Source organism: Ambystoma mexicanum, chromosome 7p, assembly GCF_040938575.1.
Source record: "Ambystoma mexicanum isolate Mex_15411 chromosome 7p, UKY_AmexF1_1, whole genome shotgun sequence".
In the NCBI taxonomy this organism is placed as follows: Eukaryota; Metazoa; Chordata; class Amphibia; order Caudata; family Ambystomatidae; genus Ambystoma; species Ambystoma mexicanum.
Window position 1 is genome coordinate 862,886,438 of NC_090939.1, and position 24,585 is coordinate 862,911,022.

Consider the following 24,585-nt stretch of genomic DNA (forward strand, 5'->3'; position numbering starts at 1 on the left):
GGGGGTGGTGGGAGACATGGGTGGGGGCCTGGTGGAGGCTGCCCCTGGTGGCTGGGGGGTGGGGGTGCTGGGGGACATGAGTGGGGGCCTGGTGGGGGCTGCCCATGGTGGCAGGGGGTGGGGTGGTGGGAGACATGAGTGGGGGCCTGGTGGAGGCTGCCCCTGGTGGCTGGGGGGTGGGGGTGGTGGGAGACATGAGTGGGGGCCTGGTGGAGGCTGCCCCTGCACTGCTGGGGGGTGGGGGTGGTGGGAGACATGAGTGGGGGCCTGGTGGAGGGTGGCCATGGTGGCAGGGGGGTGGGGGTGGTGGGAGACATGAGTGGGGGCCTGGTGGAGGGTGACCCTGGATGCTGGGGGGTGGGGGTGCAGGGGGACATGAGTGGGGGCCTGCTGGAGGCTGCCCCTGGTGGCTGGGGGGTGGGGATGGTAGGAGACATGAGTGGGGGCCTGGTGGAGGCTGCCCCTGGTGGCAGGGGGGTGGGGGTGGTGGGAGACATGAGTGGGGGCCTGGTGGAGGGTGGCCATGGTGGCTGGGGGGTGGGGGTGGTGGGAGACATGAGTGGGGGCCTGGTGGAGGGTGGCCATGGTGGCTGGGGGGTGGGGGTGGTGGGAGACATGAGTGGGGGCCTGGTGGAGGCTGCCCCTGCACTGCTGGGGGGTGGGGTGGTGGGAGACATGAGTGGGGGCCTGGTGGAGGCTGCCCCTGCACTGCTGGGGGGTGGGGGTGGTGGGAGACATGGGTGGGGGCCTGGTGGAGGCTGCCCCTGGTGGCTGGGGGGTGGAGGTGGTGGGAGACATGAGTGGGGGCCTGGTGGAGGCTGCACCTGCACTGCTGGGGGGTGGGGGTGGTGGGAGACATGAGTGGGGGCCTGGTGGAGGCTGCCCATGGTGGCAGGGGGGTGGGAGACATGAGTGGGGGCCTGGTGGGGGCTGCCCCTGGATGCTGGGGGGTGGGGGTGCAGGGGGACATGAGTGGGGGCCTGGTGGAGGGTGGCCATGGTGGCAGGGGGGTGGGGGTGGTGGGAGACATGAGTGGGGGCCTGGTGGAGGGTGTCCCTGGATGCTGGGGGGTGGGGGTGCAGGGGGACATGAGTGGGGGCCTGCTGGAGGCTGCCCCTGGTGGCTGGGGGGTGGGGGTGGTGGGAGACATGAGTGGGGGCCTGTTGGAGGCTGCCCCTGCACTGCTGGGGGGTGGGGTGGTGGGAGACATGAGTGGGGGCCTGGTGGAGGCTGCCCCTGGATGCTGGGCGGTGGGGGTGCAGGGGGACATGAGTGGGGGCCTGGTGGAGGGTGGCCATGGTGGCAGGGGGGTGGGGGTGGTGGGAGACATGAGTGGGGGCCTGGTGGAGGGTGACCCTGGATGCTGGGGAGTGGGGGTGCAGGGGGACATGAGTGGGGGCCTGGTGGAGGGTGGCCATGGTGGCAGGGGGGTGGGGGTGGTGGGAGACATGGGTGGGGGCCTGGTGGAGGCTGCCCATGGTGGCAGGGGGGTGGGGGTGGTGGGAGACATGAGTGGGGGCCTGGTGGAGGCTGCCCCTGCACTGCTGGGGGGTGGGGGTGGTGGGAGACATGAGTGGGGGCCTGGTGGAGGCTGCCCATGGTGGCAGGGGGGTGGGAGACATGAGTGGGGGCCTGGTGGAGGCTGCCCCTGGATGCTGGGGGGTGGGGGTGCCCATGGTGGCAGGGGGGTGGGGGTGGTGGGAGACATGAGTGGGGGCCTGGTGGAGGGTGACCCTTGATGCTGGGGGGTGGGGGTGCAGGGGGACATGAGTGGGGGCCTGCTGGAGGCTGCCCCTGGTGGCTGGGGGGTGGGGGTGGTGGGAGACATGAGTGGGGGCCTGGTGGAGGCTGCCCCTGCACTGCTGGGGGGTGGGGTGGTGGGAGACATGAGTGGGGGCCTGGTGGAGGCTGCCCCTGGATGCTGGGGGGTGGGGGTGCAGGGGGACATGAGTGGGGGCCTGCTGGAGGCTGCCCCTGGTGGCTGGGGGGTGGGGGTGGTGGGAGACATGAGTGGGGGCCTGGTGGAGGCTGCCCCTGCACTGCTGGGGGGTGGGGGTGGTGGGAGACATGAGTGGGGTCCTGGTGGAGGCTGCCCCTGCACTGCTGGGGGGTGGGGGGAGACATGGGTGGGGGCCTGGTGGAGGCTGCCCCTGGTGGCTGGGGGGTGGGGGTGGTGGGAGACATGAGTGGGGGCCTGGTGGAGGGTGACCCTGGATGCTGGGGGGTGGGGATGCAGGGGGACATGAGTGGGGGCCTGGTGGAGGCTGCCCCTGCACTGCTGGGGGGTGAGGGTGGTGGGAGACATGAGTGGGGGCCTGGTGGAGGCTGCCCCTGCACTGCTGGGGGGTGGGGTGGTGGTAGACATGAGTGGGGGCCTGGTGGAGGCTGCCCCTGCACTGCTGGGGGGTGGGGGTGGTGGGAGACATGGGTGGGGGCCTGGTGGAGGCTGCCCCTGGTGGCTGGGGGGGTGGGGGTGCAGGGGGACATGAGTGGGGGCCTGGTGGGGGCTGCCCATGGTGGCAGGGGGGTGGGGGTGGTGGGAGACATGAGTGGGGGCCTGGTGGAGGCTGCCCCTGGTGGCTGGGGGTGGTGGGAGACATGAGTGGGGGCCTGGTGGAGGGTGGCCATGGTGGCAGGGGGGTGGGGGTGGCGGGAGACATGAGTGGGGGCCTGGTGGAGGGTGGCCATGGTGGCAGGGGGGTGGGGGTGGTGGGAGACATGAGTGGGGGCCTGGTGGAGGGTGACCCTGGATGCTGGGGGGTGGGGGTGCAGGGGGACATGAGTGGGGGCCTGGTGGAGGGTGGCCATGGTGGCAGGGGGGTGGGGGTGGTGGGAGACATGAGTGGGGGCCTGGTGGAGGCTGCCCCTGGATGCTGGGGGGTGGGGGTGCAGGGGGACATGAGTGGGGGCCTGCTGGAGGCTGCCCCTGGTGGCTGGGGGGTGGGGGTGGTGGGAGACATGAGTGGGGGCCTGGTGGAGGCTGCCCATGGTGGCAGGGGGGTGGGGGTGGTGGGAGACATGAGTGGGGGCCTGGTGGAGGCTGTGCCTGCACTGCTGGGGGTGGGGGTGGTGGGAGACATGAGTGGGGGCCTGGTGGAGGCTGCCCATGGTGGCAGGGGGGTGGGGGTGGTGGGAGACATGAGTGGGGGCCTGGTGGAGGCTGCCCCTGGATGCTGGGGGGTGGGGGTGCAGGGGGACATGAGTGGGGGCCTGGTGGAGGGTGGCCATGGTGGCAGGGGGGTGGGGGTGGTGGGAGACATGAGTGGGGGCCTGGTGGAGGGTGACCCTGGATGCTGGGGGGTGGGGGTGCAGGGGGACATGAGTGGGGGCCTGCTGGAGGCTGCCCCTGGTGGCTGGGGGGTGGGGGTGGTGGGAGACATGAGTGGGGGCCTGGTGGAGGCTGCCCCTGCACTGCTGGGGGGTGGGGTGGTGGGAGACATGAGTGGGGGCCTGGTGGAGGCTGCCCCTGGATGCTGGGGGGTGGGGGTGCAGGGGGACATGAGTGGGGGCCTGCTGGAGGCTGCCCCTGGTGGCTGGGGGGTGGGGGTGGTGGGAGACATGAGTGGGGGCCTGGTGGAGACTGCCCCTGCACTGCTGGGGGGTGGGGGTGGTGGGAGACATGAGTGGGGGCCTGTTGGAGGCTGCCCCTGCACTGCTGGGGGGTGGGGGGAGACATGGGTGGGGGCCTGGTGGAGGCTGCCCCTGGTGGCTGGGGGGTGGGGGTGGTGGGAGACATGAGTGGGGGCCTGGTGGAGGGTGACCCTGGATGCTGGGGGTGCAGGGGGACATGAGTGGGGGCCTGGTGGAGGCTGCCCCTGCACTGCTGGGGGGTGGGGGTGGTGGGAGACATGAGTGGGGGCCTGGTGGAGGCTGCCCCTGCACTGCTGGGGGGTGGGGTGGTGGTAGACATGAGTGGGGGCCTGGTGGAGGCTGCCCCTGCACTGCTGGGGGGGTGGGGTGGTGGGAGACATGGGTGGGGGCCTGGTGGAGGCTGCCCCTGGTGGCTGGGGGTGCAGGGGGACATGGGTGGGGGCCTGGTGGGGGCTGCCCATGGTGGCAGGGGGGTGGGGGTGGTGGGAGACATGAGCGGGGGCCTGGTGGAGGCTGCCCCTGGTGGCTGGGGGTGGTGGGAGACATGAGTGGGGGCCTGGTGGACGGTGGCCATGGTGGCAGGGGGTGGGGGTGGTGGGAGACATGAGTGGGGGCCTGGTGGAGGGTGGCCATGGTGGCAGGGGGGTGGGGGCGGTGGGAGACATGAGTGGGGGCCTGGTGGAGGGTGACCCTGGATGCTGGGGGGTGGGGGTGCAGGGGGACATGAGTGGGGGCCTGCTGGAGGCTGCCCCTGGTGGCTGGGGGGTGGGAGACATGAGTGGGGGCCTGGTGGAGGCTGCCCCTGGTGGCAGGGGGGTGGGGGTGGTGGGAGACATGAGTGGGGGCCTGGTTGAGGGTGGCCATGGTGGCTGGGGGGTGGGGGTGGTGGGAGACATGAGTGGGGGCCTGGTGGAGGCTGCCCCTGGTGGCAGGGGGGTGGGGGTGGTGGGAGACATGAGTGGGGGCCTGGTGGAGGGTGGCCATGGTGGCTGGGGGGTGGGGGTGGTGGGAGACATGAGTGGGGGCCTGGTGGAGGCTGCCCCTGCACTGCTGGGGGGTGGGGGTGGTGGGAGACATGAGTGGGGGCCTGGTGGAGGCTGCCCCTGCACTGCTGGGGGGTGGGGGTGGTGGGAGACATGGGTGGGGGCCTGGTGGAGGCTGCCCCTGGTGGCTGGGGGGTGGGGGTGGTGGGAGACATGGGTGGGGGCCTGGTGGAGGCTGCCCATGGTGGCAGGGGGGTGGGGGTGGTGGGAGACATCAGTGGGGGCCTGGTGGAGGCTGCCCCTGCACTGCTGGGGGGTGGGGGTGGTGGGAGACATGAGTGGGGGCCTGGTGGAGGCTGCCCATGGTGGCAGGGGGGTGGGGGTGGTGGGAGACATGAGTGGGGGCCTGGTGGAGGCTGCCCCTGGATGCTGGGGGGTGGGGGTGCAGGGGGACATGAGTGGGGGCCTGGTGGAGGGTGGCCATGGTGGCAGGGGGGTGGGGGTGGTGGGAGACATGAGTGGGGGCCTGGTGGAGGGTGACCCTGGATGCCGGGGGGTGGGGGTGCAGGGGGACATGAGTGGGGGCCTGCTGGAGGCTGCCCCTGGTGGCTGGGGGTGGTGGGAGACATGAGTGGGGGCCTGGTGGAGTCTGCCCCTGCACTGCTGGGGGGTGGGGTGGTGGGAGACATGAGTGGGGGCCTGATGGAGGCTGCCCCTGGATGCTGGGGGGTGGGGGTGCAGGGGGACATGAGTGGGGGCCTGGTGGAGGGTGGCCATGGTGGCAGGGGGGTGGGGGTGGTGGGAGACATGAGTGGGGGCCTGGTGGAGGGTGACCCTGGATGCTGGGGGGTGGGGGTGCAGGGGGAAATGAGTGGGGGCCTGGTGGAGGGTGGCCATGGTGGCAGGGGGGTGGGGGGGTGGTAGACATGAGTGGGGGCCTGGTGGAGGCTGCCCCTGGATGCTGGGGGGTGGGGGTGCAGGGGGACATGAGTGGGGGCCTGCTGGAGGCTGCCCCTGGTGGCTGGGGGGTGGGGGTGGTGGGAGACATGAGTGGGGGCCTGGTGGAGGCTGCCCATGGTGGCAGGGGGGTGGGGGTGGTGGGAGACATGAGTGGGGGCCTGGTGGAGGCTGCCCCTGCACTGCTGGGGGATGGGGGTGGTGGGAGACATGAGTGGGGGCCTGGTGGAGGCTTCCCATGGTGGCAGGGGGGTGGGGGTGGTGGGAGACATGAGTGGGGGCCTGGTGGAGGCTGCCCCTGGATGCTGGGGGGTGGGGTGCAGGGGGACATGAGTGGGGGCCTGGTGGAGGGTGGCCATGGTGGCAGGGGGGTGGGGGTGGTGGGAGACATGAGTGGGGGCCTGGTGGAGGGTGACCCTGGATGCTGGGGTGTGGGGGTGCAGGGGGACATGAGTGGGGGCCTGCTGGAGGCTGCCCCTGGTGGCTGGGGGGTGGGAGACATGAGTGGGGGCCTGGTGGAGGCTGCCCCTGCACTGCTGGGGGGTGGGGTGGTGGGAGACATGAGTGGGGGCCTGGTGGAGGCTGCCCCTGGATGCTGGGGGGTGGGGGTGCAGGGGGACATGAGTGGGGGCCTGCTGGAGGCTGCCCCTGGTGCCTGGGGGTGGGGGTGGTGGGAGACATGAGTGGGGGCCTGCTGGAGGCTGCCCCTGCACTGCTGGGGGGTGGGGGTGGTGGGAGACATGAGTGGGGGCCTGGTGGAGGCTGCCCCTGCACTGCTGGGGGGTGGGGGTGGTGGGAGACATGGGTGGGGGCCTGGTGGAGGCTGCCCCTGGTGGCTGGGGGGTGGGGGTGGTGGGAGACATGAGTGGGGGCCTGGTGGAGGGTGACCCTGGATGCTGGGGGGTGGGGGTGCAGGGGGACATGAATGGGGGCCTGGTGGAGGCTGCCCCTGCACTGCTGGGGGGTGGGGTGGTGGGAGACATGAGTGGGGGCCTAGTGGAGGCTGCCCCTGCACTGCTGGGGGGTGGGGGTGGTGGGAGACATGAGTGGGGGCCTGGTGGAGGCTGCCCCTGCACTGCTGGGGGGTGGGGGTGGTGGGAGACATGGGTGGGGGCCTGGTGGAGGCTGCCCATGGTGGCAGGGGGGTTGGGGTGGTGGGAGACATGAGTGAGGGCCTGGTGGAGGGTGACCCTGGATGCTGGGGGGTGGGGGTGCAGGGGGACATGAGTGGGGGCCTGGTGGAGGGTGGCCATGGTGGCAGGGGGGTGGGGGTGGTGGGAGACATGAGTGGGGGCCTGGTGGAGGGTGACCCTGGATGCTGGGGGGTGGGGGTGCAGGGGGACATGAGTGGGGGCCTGGTGGAGGGTGGCCATGGTGGCAGGGGGCTGGGGGTGGTGGGAGACATGAGTGGGGGCCTGGTGGAGGCTGCCCCTGGATGCTGGGGGGTGGGGGTGCAGGGGGACATGAGTGGGGGCCTGCTGGAGGCTGCCCCTGGTGGCTGGGGGGTGGGGGTGGTGGGAGACATGAGTGGGGGCCTGGTGGAGGCTGCCCCTGCACTGCTGGGGGGTGGGGGTGGTGGGAGACATGCATTGTTGATCAGTAGTGCAAGGTGACATGTGGGTTGGCTGGGGGGGCATGCCCATGGTGGATGGGCTGCCTGCGGGACATGAGCAGGGCCGCAGGGTAGTCCCCCGTGGTGTGGGCTGCCTGCAGGGTCCGTGGAGGTTGTGGAGCGTACACCTGGGAGGACCCACACGGCCAATTCACGTGTAGTACTCCCCAAAACCCCTGAAATACACATTCCCTGCTGAAATCGCGTGTGCAACTTCCCGCGCACCCCTGAAATACACGTACCCTGCTCGCACTGGGACAATCGCGTGTGGAACTTCCCGCGCACCCCTGAAATACACGTACCCTTCTCGCACTGGGACTATCGCGTGTGGAACTTCCTGCGCACCCTGAAATACACGTACCCTGCTCGCACTGGGCCAATCGCGTGCGGAACTTCCCGCGCACCCCTGAAATACACGTACCCTGATGAAATCGCGTGTGGAACTTCCCGCGCACCCATGGAATACACGACCCCTGCTCGCACTGGCCCATTCGCGTGTGTAACTTCCCGCGCACCCCTGAAATACACGTACCCTGATGGAATCGCGTGTGGAACTTCCCGCGCACCCATGTAATACACGGGGCCAGTCGCGTGTGGAACTTCCCGCGCACCCCTGCAATACACGTTCCCCGCTTGGCGTTTGCTGTTTGCCAGCCCGGCCAACTGGTCCAGGGTTAGCGCAGCCCTTTGCGATGATTTAGCGATTTTGATGGCTTTTCCTTGCGCAAGGGCGTTCTTGGGGGCGTTACTGGCGCTGCTGCAGGGTCGCTGCGATTCTCTGCGCCACGGCTGGTTTGGAAGCCTAAAATCCATGAATACGCTGTGCGCGGAAATCGGTTTTAGCGCACGTGCCTGGCGCATTCAATCACACGCGGACACTCTGCGCCAGCCGCTTGCGACACTTTTCTGCGAGATTCTATGAATTACCCAATTTGTGACACCATCACCAACCATCTGAGAGCAAAAAGAGACAATACAGGAGACCATTAACCTAGCCGGGGCAAATACAACTGCGACCACCGACACCAGACGAAACACAGATTACAGCAAAACTCATCTGCCTAGAACCAATCACAGGGAAAACTTTCGTAACACTGATCAAGGACACCACCATTGTAGGATCACCAAGGGACCCCTGCACCCCGGACGTCTTCAAAGGAATCTTCAACCACAGAACCCCAGCGACACACTTCGGGAACCTAATGAATGTATCACTCAAAAGAGGATTATTACCGTCCTCATTCAAATCAGCATACATCAAACCACTAATAAAAAAAGGTCAGAAAGTGCAGAAGACCCAAGCGACTACAGACCGATATCCAACCTGCCCTACCCAGCAAAGATCCTGGAGAACCACGTCTACAAAATCCATCTTAAACACATCGACACAAACCGAACACTCAACCAATCACAAGTTGGCTTCAGACCGATGAGAGTAACAGAATCAGCACTTCTATTGATATGGAACGATCTGAAAATAAACGCAGACGACACCCAATCAGCCCTGCTTCTATTGGACATATCAGTGGCTTTCAACACATCCAGCCATGGAACACTAATTAAATGATTGATGGAATGTGGCATACAGGAATCTGCACTAAAGTGGCTTACCTAATTCCTTACAAACCGAACCAAAAGAGCCTACCTAACACCGTTAACCTCAAACACTAAATATTTCCTGCAGAGTCCCACAGAGTTTCAGCCTCTCCCCTCTACATGTGCACACTGATGAAAATCATTCGATCCCACTGATTTACCGTCTACAACTACGCAGACGACACAATTGATTGTAAAAACGAACAGAACACAGGGCCACAATAACAACCTCAACAACTGCCTCACAGACATATACAACTGAATGACAACTAACAACCTCAAACTGAACCCGGCAAAAATGGAAATAATGCTCTCACGCATAGGATTAGACGGAGGGAACCCACAACTGGACTGACCAATCAGCATGCGAACGCAACCAGAGACTACCAATGTAGTAAACAACCTAGGCATACTCTTGGACAACGGATTATCCCTGGAACCGCAAGTCAACGCAATCACCAAACAACTCCTCCTACAACTACTCAGAGGATTACTCACAACCTCTCCTTCCCTCACCATCATATCCCTGATAATCACAAGAATTGACTACGCAAAAAACCTCTACCTAGGAATGCCAGAAAGACTCTCCAAGAAACCCCAAATGGTGCAAAATACAGCAGCAGGATCCTACTAATACTAAACAGAAGAGACCACATCGCTTCAGCACTGAAAAGCCTACAATGGTCACCAGGAAAAAGCGCATCAAATTCAAAGTACTCTGCATCGCCCACAAAGCCTTGTATAGACAAGGAGAGGAATTTCTCCAAGACAAGATTAGCCGCTATCTCCCAAGAAGGGAACTAAGATCCAGCAAGACCTACAAATAGAGGCAAAACACTATGAAAAAAGGAAATTCGGTGGAACAGGGTTCTCACGTCTAATTTCTAACACCTGGAACAACATTCCTAGAGTAATTAGAACAGAAGACCAAAACACCTTCATGAAACTGCTTAGAACCTGGCTATTCAGCAGACAATGACAACCTAAAAGGGACTCCAGCAACAACACCACCACAGACAAACAACTAGAGAGGAGATGAGAGGGGTCAAAGAACCGCGAACAAGAACCTGGCTAGATACCGTCAAGCAGCATCCAAAAGGCTGCCCCAGAGAGAGACCACAACAACTGACCGACTTTACTAACCCTCTTCCCTTCCTGCTCCTCATACATAACTGACGCCTCTACACTAGACCTTGGACTAGCAACACTCATAAACATAAAGAGAACCATTACTATGCCGACATCCAGAGTGAACCACCCACATATACCATCTAAAATACAACAACACCCCAAGATGTCAGACCACCTTACAGCTACGACCACCTGCGACTCTGAATCCCTTATGGACATTATCTAACCAGTGCACACGGCCAACCCATCGTAACCACACAACACTAACCCATACGGTTTAACTGAGCGAGGTCGCTCATAAATCACATGTAAAATACTCACAGACGCCAGTTCCTCCTGGTTTTGAACCTATCCTCTCACTGTTTTCCACACTAACTTCCCTGCCCCCCTTTTTTGCAGTGACTGCCCCTGGGTGGTAGCAGTGTGCAATACAAATCAACTTAACATAACATAATGCCAGTAAAAATAATAAGAAAACATGCCCACCATGGCTCTGCAACACACTCCTGTTGGCTTTTCCTTTAAAAATGTCTCGTCACAACAAGACAACATGTCCAAACTGGCTGCACATTGTAGGTGAGTCTAGATGTGTAATAATGCTTATCATATTTGCTTTACCCTTGATGCCCAGTGAAAAAAGCCACACCACAGTAACAATTGGCTTGACTGGCTGCCCTAAATGCCAGTCTAGACACATAATAACACTCATCATTCTTGTTTTGTCATAGAATCCCAGTAAAAAAATAAATGTCATGCCACAGCAAAGATTGCCTAGACTGGGTGCCTAAAATGCCAGTGCAGCCACATAAAAGCACATATCATCCTTTCTAAAAAAGAAAATAGCATTTTGTACTGGCATCTATTATGGATACCCATTCAAAAGTGCATTGTGATTGGGATTCCAAGATGGCCGCAGAGGGGAGAGCAGCGTGATCGTGGAGCGCTCGCTGCCACAGGGCCAAAGACAATAACGATAGATTAAAAGAGCCTTTCCCAAAGGGGATTTACCAGTGTAGGCAGTGGTGGTGGGGTGCAACAGCCTGGATCGCTGGGAAACTTTGGCAGAGGCGGGTGTGCGGCCTTCCATCTCCGTGGTGTGTGAGGTGCAGAGGCACTGCACACGGTGCAAGCCGAGCTGAGAGACACGCTTGCAGACTGTGAGCAAGAAGAACCACTCAGGGAGACCCGGGCGGCTGAAGACTGTGCAGCTGCAAGGCAGGGTGGTGGAAAGCAGCTGCTATTGGACAGCAAACGGCAGAGGAGACGGTCAGGAAGGAGCTGCCTGTGGTATTGGAGGCCCACCGTGGCTGGATTCGTGAAGAGGAGGCTACCCTGTTGTCGACTGCCAGCCAGAAGATCGAGGTGGGACTTTCATCGGTGAGATCAGGAAGATCCGGAGGGGCCATACCCGTAGCCCACTGCGGAGACCTGCGCAGCGGAGAAGAGCACCTGGAGTGGCCAAGAGGCCCAGGAGGGGCCGCAGAGCGAAAGTCAAGAGGCAGGAAGGCGGCAACCCTGAGGGGCTAGACTCTCCCCACCCCCGTGGGGGAAGAAACATCACAGGTCAGCGTGCGCCCTGGTGCAAGGAAAGGGTACAAGCAGGCAGAGGCTGGCCAGTGCATGCAGTGATTAGCAAGCAGTGATCCCCAGCTTTGAGCAGAGTGACGGTGAGGAGTGGGAGAGCGAGGCGGGAGGGCTCTCCTGCCCAAGCTTTGAAGCCAGCACTTTGCAGAGAAGACCAGGGGAGGCCCTGTCATGTTATAGCCAGAGTGGCTGGAGGCCCATTGAGGTACATTTTGGAGATGCATATAGTGCCTTAGCCAGCGCACTGCCATCTAGAAGCACAGCAAGGGAGACAAGGGAGCAACAGGCGCACCATGCATGGGGCCAATACTGAGGCCGAACAGAGGGCTAAAAAGTCCATCTACATCCGTGGTGGTCAAGGAAGAATAAGGGAAAGGACATTTGGTCGAGCAGAATGATCCTGGCACTAACGCCAGGAGGATGGTCATTTGAAACCCGAGGAGAAGGACAAACAGTGGCTCACCTGCGCACAGTTAGAGGGGAGTTCCAACCCCCCGCACAGTCAAGGGCGGACCCACAAAGCGGTGGAGGGAGGAGGTTCCTACGCCTGAAAAAGTGGCCAGAATAGGTCCAAAGAGTGTGACATGATATCAGGGAGAATAGGCCAGGGCTCCCCCATCAGACCTGCCTACACCCTATGTCCAAAAACAAGGGGAAGGACATGCAAGCTGCCCCCAAGTCGGTGAAGAAACCACAGAACGGCAATCTGCAGAAACTCTGGTACAGAGACAGCGAGGTACCGGCTGGGGGAGGTCAGGGGCAGGAGAGGATTTGGGGGTGCTGGCAGCCACTGCAAAAGATTAAGTGGTCATCCAGGAGGTCCTTCGCCAATGCTTTCAGGATTTTGGGGACAAGATAGCGAACACCATTCAACCGCAGCTGAACATGATGCGAGCAGAAATGTCCCAATTGTTGCAAGAGGTGAAGGGGGACATAATAAAACTTGAGGAGGGAACCGAAGTAGTGGAGAGCGCCATAGAAGAGGTTGCAGGACACAAGGAAGATCGACAAGCTAGTAGAGCAATTAGCAAGGGTCACGCAGAACTACGAGACCCAGAGCGAAGACCTTGAAAACCGCTTGAGAAGATCTAACTTCAGAATAAAGGGCCTTGCTGAGGAGGTGGCGGACAATGATCTACGCACGATGGCGCAGCAAGTGTTCGCGGACCTGCTGGAGGTGAAAGACTGGTCTGGGATAGAGCAGGACCATATACACAGAGTGGAGCCAAAGAGGGGTGAGCCAGGGGACAGACCCAGAGATGTAGTGGGGGCCTTACACGAGTACGAGCAGAAGGAGAAGGTGCTGGCAGCTGCCAGGAGGGCCAGCTACAATGGTTGGAACTTCAGCTATTTCAGGACCTAGCCCAGACCAACCTGGTGAAGTATACGCTATAAATGGACCTTTTCCTTTAGACGACTGTTCGAATGGGAAGGGAAACAGCAGCGGGTCACCACCTGCGAGGAAGGTATGAGGGAAGGACAAAGGGTCACCAAGGCAAGAACAAAGACCGGCGAGAGAACATCTCAAGAGGTTAATGTGCGAGTGGACAAAGTTTTCGACAAGGGGCTCAAATGAACAGGGCCTAAGGGGGCAAGAGTGGAAGGTGCCCACACGCCCATCGTCACAGGAGTGCCACGCTGTGGGAAAAGGGGGGGGGTACCTTAAGGAAGGAATGTTGTAGCCTGCCTTGGGGAGGTAGTTAGGGGAAAGGTACTGGGGGACGTGGGTGGTACTGGATGTCTTGGTTTATCTACATGGGTCTAGGGTGACCCCCACAGGTTTATTCTGGGTTGTTACAAGAACTCAATTCCAGAGATGATAGATGGGGGAGCTAGAGGCTGGTTGAGCCCGCCCAGGGGGGTGGAGGGTGAAGGGAGGGGGGGCTTCGGGGGGTGGGGGAGATCCAAAAACGGCAGCCACTCATCACGAGTCACACGGTAAGGCGACCATGGGATAGAAGGAAGTGCTTCGGGTGACCACCCTAAACGTCAGGGGGGCTTAATTACCCGGTTAAGAGAAGGAAGGTGGAACAGTTCTTGGGGTGGGGGAAGTTAGGAATTGTAGCCCTCCAAGAGACAGGCATAAGCCGAGGGGGGGAGGGGGAGTTAAATCGCTATTTCAGGACATCCCAGGCTTCCAGGTCATAGCTACAGAGGGGAACACAGAGGGTAGGTATCTGGTGGCCTCTTTCCAATGGGAGAGGGGCACATATGCAGTGGTAGCAATCCACACCCCCAATATGGGGAAAGATGGGTTCTTGCAGGTGGCACTGACCAAATTGGCGACTTTTGCTAAAGGGCAGATAATATTGGTAGGCTACTTTAATCTGGCATGGGACCCGAGAGAAGAGAGGAGGGCAAGGGTGTTCCACAACCAGGTGGCACCATCTGCCTGCTTGAATAAACACATGGCCCCGTTGTCGTTGGTAGATGACTGGTGGGAACTGAGGGGGCGTACACATTTTATTCCCACATTCATAGATCCTTCTCAAGGATAGACTACTCCTGGATTTCAAGGTCACTATTGGGTAGGGTCGCAGGAATAGAGCTAGGAGTGATCACCCTATCAGACCATGCGCCCTTATCAATTTCCTGAAATATGGGCCCGAACAAACCAGGCCTATGACCGTGGAAGTTCCATAGCCACATCCTTAAGGATGGAGTCCTATGTGAGGACATAAAGAATAAAATCTTGGATTACTTTGCACTTAACGCAACAGAGGATGTACAGGACCAGGTGGTGTGGAACACGTTTAAGGCTACATTGAGGGGTAGCTCATCACGATGAAGTGCCAGAGGGACAAACAACTAGGTCTCTTACAGGAGGAATTGGAAGCTAAACTTAAACAAATAATGGCGCAAATGTCAAATAACGCGGGGAGTATGCTGCAAAGGGGATATTGGCTGATTAGGGGTCAATTAGATATTTTGCAGACTAGAGCTGCAGAGCGTTCATAACTCAACCTCCAAAAGAGGTATTATGTCAAAGCCAATAAGGTGGATCGCCTGTTAGCGAGGATGATTAGGAAAAAAGAAGCACAGAGAACAATTCTTAAAATAAAGGCATGGGCAAGAAAGCACTGCTCTACTTGAGATAATTTCTCCCTTCACAGAATATTATTCATCCCTGTAAACATCATATTCCCCTGAGGAGGGAGCCCAAAGGGAATACCTGTTCCAGTGCCCTCTCCCTAAAATCACTTCTCAAGAATGGGAAGAACTTGAGGGAGACATTACTCCTGAAGAAGCAAGGACAGCTATAGCTGCCTTGCCATCAGGAAAGGCTCCGGGCCTGGATGCCTTTCCAGCGTGTATCTACAAAACCTTTATAGAGGCACTGATACTGCGCTTAGTCAGCTCTTCAACTCTTTTGCAGGGGTGGAGGGGCAGAGTGTATCCCTGGCCCAGCACAAACACACCCACACACTCTTTGACTCAACATTCACTCGCTTATTCACACACAGCATTCACTCACTCATTGCATGAGAGGATCAGAATGACCTTCCCAATGATTTTATATCCCCCTGCACCTGTTCCAAATAGGTACATGGAAAATAAATGTTTTCCTGTGCTTTGAAAATTGCACCTCTTTTGAAAATCGGGATTTACTTGAACATGCCCAGAAACCCTTTTCCATCCTCTACCTTGCGCAGTTGTGCATTTGGTGGGAAAAGAACACCTCAATGTGCACAACTATGATGCACCCATTTAAATGTCCTTTGTGCACAGTTCACTAGCTTTTTGGCGCAAGTGAAGTGAATGAGCATCCCATCAGTTGCACCATACGCGTTTTGAAAATCGTGGCACTATGGTGTATCCCTGCTGATCACTTCTTTACGCTGTACGTTCATTTCATAAAGTTTGGTTCGAGGTGTCAGAGGGGAATTAGGAATGGAAAAGGACACATTAACCCCAGATTTGCTCAAGAGCAGGTATTGTGTTAAATACCATTCGCTCCAGAGCAGACACTGTGACTGGAATAGTTAGCCCCAGAGTACATACTGTGCATGCCATCATTCATGTATTGTGTCATAGGTAACGGGTTAGCAGGTACTGTGTCATTAGTTGCAGGGCAGATCGGTATCACAGATCCAGTACTGTGTCTGTCATTATTTTCCCCAGGGCAGGTATCGTTAGATGTAGCTGATGAGCAGGTACGGTACTGCATCAGAAGTCATTAGCTCCAGAGCAGGTACTGTGTTTGCTCATTCGCGCCAGCCCGAGGACGTGATGGGCCTTTACCATTGGAGCTAGAGAAGGTAGTGTCTGCTGATATTCATCTTGGTATTGTTTCTGTGTCTGTTAGATCTAGAGCAGACTCTGTTCCTGCAGTTATTCCCAGAGAACTACAACGAATTGCAGCTTCAGCTGAAGCCTCTTACTTCAACGTGCATTTCCAGAGGTTGCAAGAGGGCCCCTCTTACCAATATAACAACAACGGGGAGAGAACGAACTAAGTTAATGGATGCTGAAGGAAAATTCACTGCAAGAGCTGGATTGCAGGCACTCACCTGATGCTGCCTGGAAACGGAAAATGAGCGTTAGGTAAAGGGAGGCCTTATGTTGCTTTCATTGACAATTTATCTTTAAAGTCCCTATGAGACCCGATAGCATTGTGTGTTTATTTAAAGGTTTGCCGACACTTTTTAAAATGCCTTTAAGGCGTGATGACGTTCTTTATATTGTATTTATAAGCGCTTATACATCTAGGAAGTGTTTCTAAGCGCCCGGTATAGTTAGGTGGGTTTGTTGTTACTATTTTGATTTTGGTTGCAGCGCTTCTTTGTGTGATTTCTCTTGGTGGGTAAGTATTATCCCCACCCCCGACTACCACCGCCCCCAAACAGCAGTGATTTATGGCCGTGCCGCGCACGTCGAGGGAATTTCAGGGCAGGCGCAACGTCATTGAGCTGACTGGGCTGAAGCCTTTCTTTGGTCATCAGCAGCATAGCCTTTGCATGATGGCGAATTTACAGCTGAGAGACCACCAGTCACCTTGCAGATCTGTAACAGTTAAAGCAACGCGATAAAGCACCCTTTGAAAATGTGTGCATGCCCATAATGTCTAATAGCCTGATGTTTGAAAAAGTAAAGTTTGCTTTGATGTCCTCAGTTGAATGTTCCTAAACCCATACACAAACCGCTGCAGGTGTGACAAATCTCTAAACCTAAGTGAGTTTATGGCACAACTTATTTTACTGTGTGTCTTAAATCGCTGAAAATAAAGTGGGTACATAGATAATGTGCCTTTTGCATCTTATAGTTTTCTATTCCGGATTTGGAAAATAAAGGTACACTGATATTATTTTGGCCCAACATGCTGCTATAAGGATTTACATGTGGTCATGATGCTTTACTGTGCAATTTGTGTATTTTGCAAGTAAACTCTATATGACAGTGTTATTGTAGGTCTTGACACCACAAACTTAAATATTTGTTCCAAGTAAAGCATGGAAGAAGGTGGCCGTGCAGAGTGGATTAAAATCCCTCCTTCGCGCGTAAGTGTGTGATCCTGGGCAAATGATGTAATCTCACCTTGACTTCAACTGCAAACATTGGAGTGCTTACAATAAGTGTAGGGACACATTGGTGAACCCTGGTGCTCCTCTGCTAGTGGCTCCAAATCTGTCACATAGAATGGCATTCTTGCTGCACTGGCCCTCCACCAGTCTGTAACACTTGATTATAAACGCAGACATAGTCTCACCAGCAAGTCAGTGCACCAGAGATTCTATTATAGCGGACTAACTGTGGTAGAACCAACATTACATTTTCTTCCCTGTTGCTCCCAGCCACTGAAGTTGCTTGGGCCGTCCACAGTATTGCCCCACACTCTGTCCTGTTATGCTATGATATGGAGTCTTTCATTGCACACCATCTGCAATTTTCACACTTTCTAGGACCTTCGGGATCTGCAAGAAGTGGGTGTTTTCAGACTTAAAGGAGAGAGTTAACCGATTGTAACATTGATCCTGCACTAGAATAGTCTCATTACAATGAGTAATGAAGTTAGATGCCACTACACCAGTAAGTTTTCCACTCCTCCACCATCTCTGAAGTTCTAGCCTCTTCCAAAATTTGAAGGGTTAGACACTGCCTACATTTTAGACTAGGTGCACCCCTGGATGTGTGCACTTGCTTCTTTTTAGGCAGAGAGGTGAGGGAAGCCTTTTCCCCGAAGCTGGCGGTGTTAAAGTTTTACTGTGTTTGTTCAGAAAAACGTACTTGAACAAATGCAGTAAAACTTTAAAGCTGCTACTTTCAAGAAAGACTTTCATCGCCTCTCTGCATATTGCGTTGTAAAATATACTATTTGATAATTGGTCCCCACACCAGGTCATGGGGGTTGTGGGGGTGGAACCTCCAAGTTTGCCCCGCCTATTTTCTGAAGTGGCCTCTCCATCACCACCTAGCCCCACTCTGCCCCCAGAAATGTAGGTTTTGTTATGCCCCTGTTTCAGGGCAGATGTTTTCTGCAAATTCGTCTGCCAGCATGTTGGATATATTGTTTGGTAAATGTACTTGCATGTTTTCCACCTCCCAAATGGCAGTGGCTTTTTGCGGCATTCACTGCTTTTCTACAAAACTATACTCTGTATAGGCCATCTTTCTTCACCCTTATCTGCGCAACACGGCTTTCACTGTTTGAACACAAATGAACTCACCCAGTTGGAAATTAACCCCCATGTCGATCCCATTTTTACCACAGCCGCATGTTTGCTTACATTTCTGTACTGCTGCACAGGTTCACACAGGCTTGGATGCCTCCGGGCCTGCCAAGCCCTCCTGTGCCGGATGACAAACGGAGAGCCGTGCACATATACTCCAATGGAGGCGACGGCTCCATGTTGGTTTCCCTTACTCGCTCCTAATGCCTTTAATTAACCCTGGCTCTGATCCAGCAGTGCCATAACACATCTTTCCCACCCCTTTCCTTTTTTGTTCCCCCTTCCCCACTTGTCACTCTTCACACACCTCATTTCCCTCCCCTACTATAATCTACACACTCTCACACTAACCATATGCACATTATAGTCATTCCACAAAATTATATATACAACAGAGCTGGATCCCGCCACGGTCTATTCCACCACAGTAAAAACAATAGAAACGCACAAAAAACCTACTATTCATCCTCACGACCCCCTTTATATCAGGCACAGGGATCCCAAACCCTCTTTATACTGGGCCTCGGCCCTTATTCCTCTTTTTCTCCTTAGTTCTGCAGTGATGCTTAAAGAGGATCCCATTACTCTCTTATCCTTTTACCTCACATAATTAAAAACGTGTATATATATATATAATGCTATGTGGTCTCTCCACTACACACTCACTCACTCCTCAACACTCTCACACCCCTTCCCCTTATTGTTGTCTCCTGCAAAGGTGCATTTACATCTTCGTACTCTCCCGAGTTCCTCAGTCATGGGGTCCCATCAAAGGCATGCACAATCCAGGAGCAGTGCCCTGCTCCAAAGAGCAGACAGAAATGCTGCAAAGAGCAGACAGTTTGTGCACAGGGTATTGGTCACTGCAGGTGGGCTTGGCCCATCCAGATGTGCAGTCAGGAATCCTGTCACCATGGAGGGTCTGGGATCACGTTGGGGTAACCAAATATGTAAGGCAATACCTCCAGGCAATAAAAACACTCCTCTAGTGAAATAAGCTCAGATTTATTTTGTATACTAAAAGGTATCGGAAGGTTTGTAGAAGCAAACTGCTACGGAGCTCTCTACGTTAGTTCAAAGCAAGTACAAGGTTTTTAAGGAAAGAAATCATCACTCATGACGGGAACAATTTACAGTGTTATTCCCCCACCCTCATTGGCTACCACCTATATTCATACTTCCATTTCCCTATAGTCCTTGACCAATTGGCCACATCCTAATCTACCCCTACCCTTTAATAAGTGATTGCCCTATTCCGTCATCTCGGTTTCCAGCCACTGGATTGGCAAATTACCTGCAATGTTGCCTGCCCCATCGGCCTTGTCACATGTTGTGCACTTAGTCGTTAGCATGAGCTCAGTGGACAACTCCCATTGACAACTCCCAGGTCAAATTGGCCTTTTGAAATAAGTGTGCTTCTTTTGATATCAGACATGGAGGCACCCCAGTCATGCCTACACAGCTTTGGACTATATTTGTTGGCATCACCTCTTGCTCTTCGTATCACAAATCATGGGATGTTCTGCCCCTCCCCCCCTTATCAGTTGCCCACCTGCGGTACACCTCCTTGCTCTCTCGAGGACCACATTAATCAGCCCAATTCTGATGGATTTATGTACTCTATTTTCCAGCCGCCTGGCAGTTGAAATAGAATGGCCATTTTTCCAGGGGCGTAGTGCACTAAATCTACACCAAGCATTTTGGTAGCTTTAGACCTCGAACTTGGCTCCCATGGATTTGTCTTTCTGTACGGATGCAGCCCTTCCCTCACTCTGCCATTCACATTCCAATCTTGTTCCACAGTCCTACAGCTTGATACGATTAAAGAATGCTGCTATTCTCAGCATCACTCCTGGGGCTTGAGGAAGGGAAAAATATTCAAACTCCTTATGCTACAATATTACACCTCCAATAGGAAATACAAAATTAAGTCCACAAGAAGCCAAGTCTAACACTTTTATTAAAGTTACATGTATTATGAGGCCCTCCTGCAGTAGAGATACTGGCAACTGCCTGAAGCTCCATGGAGTCAGTCCTTTATCTCCTTGGATAGAACTCTGGGCCAGGATGCCATTACCTAAGCAACCACAAGAACATTACAGGCTGCCTGGGCAACTGGATAGATATCTTACCATGACCTGGAGCATGCAGCCTGTTGTACTTTAAAAGATGCTGCACTTATATACTATATACAGAAGTTGAAGTCTATGTACAATTTACACCAAAGTTAAAACGCACCCAACGCCTAGGCCTCATTTTTTTATTTGTATATGGTTCAATAGAAAAAGAACAATTACAAGCAAACAAACTGTGAAGCTTTACAAAAAAGAATTAAAACATCAATTCATCACTACTATTCATATGTTAAAACACAATTCATCACTTCCGCCATTTTGTATATAACATTCAGCCATATGTTTTAGCAGCTGCGTGATGTAAGGTCCTTTACGTTCTCCTTCCAGGTGCAGGGCTTTAAAAAAACCTGTGACCACAATTGTCATAGCAGTTGTCTGTGGGGACAGGCATTTTTTCCAAAGTTAATCTACATTCACCCGTGTTGTATTCTGCCATTTACCAAAACACCTTGCTCTTCTACTCGACAGGGCTTCACATTCCATTAACAAATGCCTCGTGTTTTCACATCCTTCAGCAATTTTACAGAACCTACAGCTTGTTTCATCAGCCACCTCCCTAGTATAAAGAAGGTTCCCTCTTAAACGCATCACTACTTCGTCTGTATATTTTATTTGGAAACTGCAACATGTAAGGAGTCACTTCTCTTGATTTATGTTCGTGCAACAAGTCTATCAGTGACTCGGTAAGTATGAAAGTGTAGTTCCCAATCAAGATCGTACAGGGCTTTTTTAAAAACTTTTGTGGGATTAGTTTTCAATGTCTCTATGTACAGGCTAACTACTTCAAGTAGCTTTTTTCAATATTTAAATAGTTTCCTTAGGAAGCTTGAAGTGTTATCCGACTGGACCAGCCATTCTCTGTACTCGTCGAGATCCCTGTACAAGGATCCCTCGGGTCCAGTTAGCACCTTGAAGTGTATGTTAATATTTTCCTCTGTACTCTTACTTTCAGGGACAGAGGCACAGCTCAAAATGACATGCAGTCAGTGGTACGCAGTTTGGGACCTTCATCATTTCCACAGCATAGCTTCCATCTTATCTAATTGCATGAGTCATTCCCACATAATTCCATGCTGTAGGTTAATTTAGGTGCTAACTTACCTTCAAAGTACATAACCGCAGGTTTTATAAAAAATCGCCCAACCTTACTGTCCACTCTTCGCAGTTGGTTTAAGAGAGCTACAGCCTTTTGTTTTAAAACAAGAGACACATTTCCATTGCCTTTAGTCGCAGCAATTGGGAAGCCCAGATACGTAACGCTCTTAGCTCTTTGGATTATTCATTTTCCCATTCTCTGCTTAAACTCACTTGCCCTTCTCTTATTTGAGAATTGTAGACGCTGGAGGCCGATCATGGTCTTATCAAAGAATAAGAAATCATCGGCATATATTAGGTGGGGTATTTTTAATTTACCCAGACACAGGGATGCCAATCCTCTACCTGTCATGAACTCACCTACGCCAGACACGTACATGTTCTATAACCAGGGGGCAAAGACACACCCCTGCCTCAGACCAACTTATGTTTTTATCGTCCTGAACAGGTGTCCCTCCTGGTGTAGTCTGACTTGTATCCAGGTGTTCTCCTGATGCTGCATTACGAGGTTCAGGAGAGCCCCTGGCAAGCCCCATCTTTAGCTTTCCCCACAGCATGCTCCGATCCACGCGTTCAAAGGCAGCCGAGAGGTCCACTGAACTCCTAACGTGCAGCCCATTTTTCCTAACCAAAAGCCCTCTTGGATTTCTCTCGCCAATAGCCCATTCAGGCTCATTGAGCAGCCTTTTATGAAGCCCGTTTGAAGTTTAGAAGGCCTTCCCACTTTTGTGCCCACTCCTGTAGATGTTTCCGTATATGCGCCGCAAAAATCTTACTGTCTACATCCAATAATGTAATTGGCCTGTAGTTCCTAGGATTTCGTGGTCACCTTTTTTTAATATGGACACCACTAATCCTGTGTTCCATGATTCCGGAACAAGCCCTGTCTCTAATACATCATTAAAAAGTTAGTCAACATGACTGCCCAATTTTATGGGTTAGATTTCAGTACCATATTTGTTAAACCATTCGAGCCTGGGGCCCTGCAAAGCTTACTCTTCAAAATCAGGTCTTTTATCTATTTGTGTTCGATTGTGCTTACCTTTCCAGACTTTACCCCCTCGTTAGACCCCTCTTCACCCTCCTCAGTGGCCCCCAGCTTGGTGTATAAAGTACCAAAGTACTCCCACCAGCTTTCCTCAGGTACAGCGTTCAATGGGGCAACTCTAGTGGCACCTTCTTTTGCATTGGCTACTTCCCAGAAAGCCCTCAAAGCCTTCCCAATCAAGATGCCCAGCATCCATTCTGAATCCTTTTGTAACAGGTTTGCCCTATTACACTTGCAAATGCTTGTATATGCTTGTTGTATGGCTTTCCCCCCCCCCGTCAACCCTCCAGGCCCCTGTATTATTTGATTGTTTTATTTCCCATCATTTCTGTCTCCTTTCCAACTTTTTTCGTGCTATCTCCTTATTGTTTTGGTGTTCATGTGTTTTATTCGTTCTTGCCCCCCACCTTTCCCTACCCTTCCTACGGTTTAGGCTAATATTTCTTCAATGATTTGGTCAAAGTTATTGACGTGGAAAGCCTTCTGTTTCCAATCATACAAATTCTCCTTGACCAATGATGTTATATTATAATTTAATTTAGCCAATAAGGAAGGCGTCCACTGCAATCTATTTCCTGCCACATTTGTGGTCACATTCGCTTTCCTCAATCTTACATGCAGACACATTGAACTTCACCCTCAACATAGTAATCACTCAAAATATTTTCGATATTTCCATCCCTTCACATAAGCGGAACTGGTCTGCGTTCACAAAGACATAGTTGTGTTGACTCACTTGCACCCCTATGCCAGGTATGCCTTGCCCCCAATCTCCTTGTACATTTCCATTTACTTTTCTCCAACCAACTGCGTCCAATGCAACCAACCATTTCCTTCCTGTCTAACTTTTATGGTCGCTAGGTATCATGTCTGTAGTTGTTTCCCATTCCTCACCATCGGGCACTAACATTTGACAGTTTGTATTTAAGTCCCCCGCCAAAATGATATTCCCTCTGATTTGAAATTTGCCCATCTGCTATTACCTGAGTAACTTCAGAAGGTATGTAACTCCGAAATTCCCCTATGCCAGTATACATTAAGTATTAGAATAGGATTTTCTCCATCGCTTCCCGTACTTTCAAACCCATCGCTCCAAAAGGCATATCGGGCACTTGCTTAGCTCTCAAACCCTGTCCTGATTTTATTGCTAGTAACAGACCCCCCCATATTGTATCCCCCCTTGCTCCACCTTGCTTTTTGGTGGAAGACCTTGTAACCATCCAATGTCATTGAGGTTGTAAGCCAGTTTTCCTGCAGTAGAATAAGACAGCGCTGTCTCAATTGGTCTAATGCCCTCTGGTTATTAAATAGATGGGCATTACCTCTGGAATACCAAGAGGTCAAGCATAGGTAACTTTTTGTTGTGGACACGCACCTTCACCTCTTCCTCCAAAACACCCCTTAACGTATAGTACAGACGTTACTTCTGATCTGTGCTTTGCCAAATCCCTTTCCTCTCTGCCTCCTTCATTTAATTCTATTACCCCCCCTCCCCACCTTAACCACCACTCATAGGTTCCCTGACCCCCCCCACCCCCACAACACCTTCTTTGCCATCCCGTTCTCCACTCCCTCAACTCGAAACCCCATACTGGCCAGGTCTCCTCCTTCAGACAGTACAAGGTCTCTTACCAATCAGGATTCAAAGTGTAGCATGCATGCACAGTTGTTTGACCTGTCAGGGAATGACACCCTATCAATATCCCTCGAGGATATGTCTACCAACCTCATTACCTCATTGAAGATTGCTAACACATTTAGGCGGTTCCTTTCCCGCCCTAGTAAACTAGTTGGAGAAAGTTTGTGTTAGTCTTTTCCTTGGGCCGATGTAGAGCCTAATTTGTATACAGAGTCACCCTCCCTCGCCCACTTGGTGCAGACACATTTGCCCCCTTGTCACAGTTCCAGGCATTCTTTAGTATACCGAAGGGACATCCCCCCTGGTGATTGCTCTTTATACGAATCTGAGTGGTCCAGTCTATTCCCTGTATATGCAGGCGTGTTGTTCCCCTGGGAACTGCAACACTTTTTTTTTAACAGCAGTCTTCGTGGAGTTTTTACCCCAGTGTTGGTCGTTTTTCAAGGAGCCCTTTAGTTCTTACTCTTGACACCCCTCTTTCACCACACAGTCTTTACCGTCCTCCATCCTGGTCCCTTCTCCATTGCGAACACCACCACTAAATTT

General features: G+C 54.3%; 1 protein-coding gene across 1 annotated transcript in view; it reads right to left on the bottom strand.

Annotated features, from left to right (window-relative positions):
• BIVM (basic, immunoglobulin-like variable motif containing) overlaps nucleotides 1-16,044 on the bottom strand; it is a 446,759-nt gene extending 430,715 nt beyond the window's left edge. Inside the window, exon 1 of the mRNA XM_069637055.1 lies at nucleotides 15,966-16,044. The gene's annotated coding sequence lies outside the window, so the exon portion shown is untranslated. The remainder of the gene's footprint in view (nucleotides 1-15,965) is intronic.
• Between the last annotated feature and the right edge of the window lie 8,541 nt (nucleotides 16,045-24,585).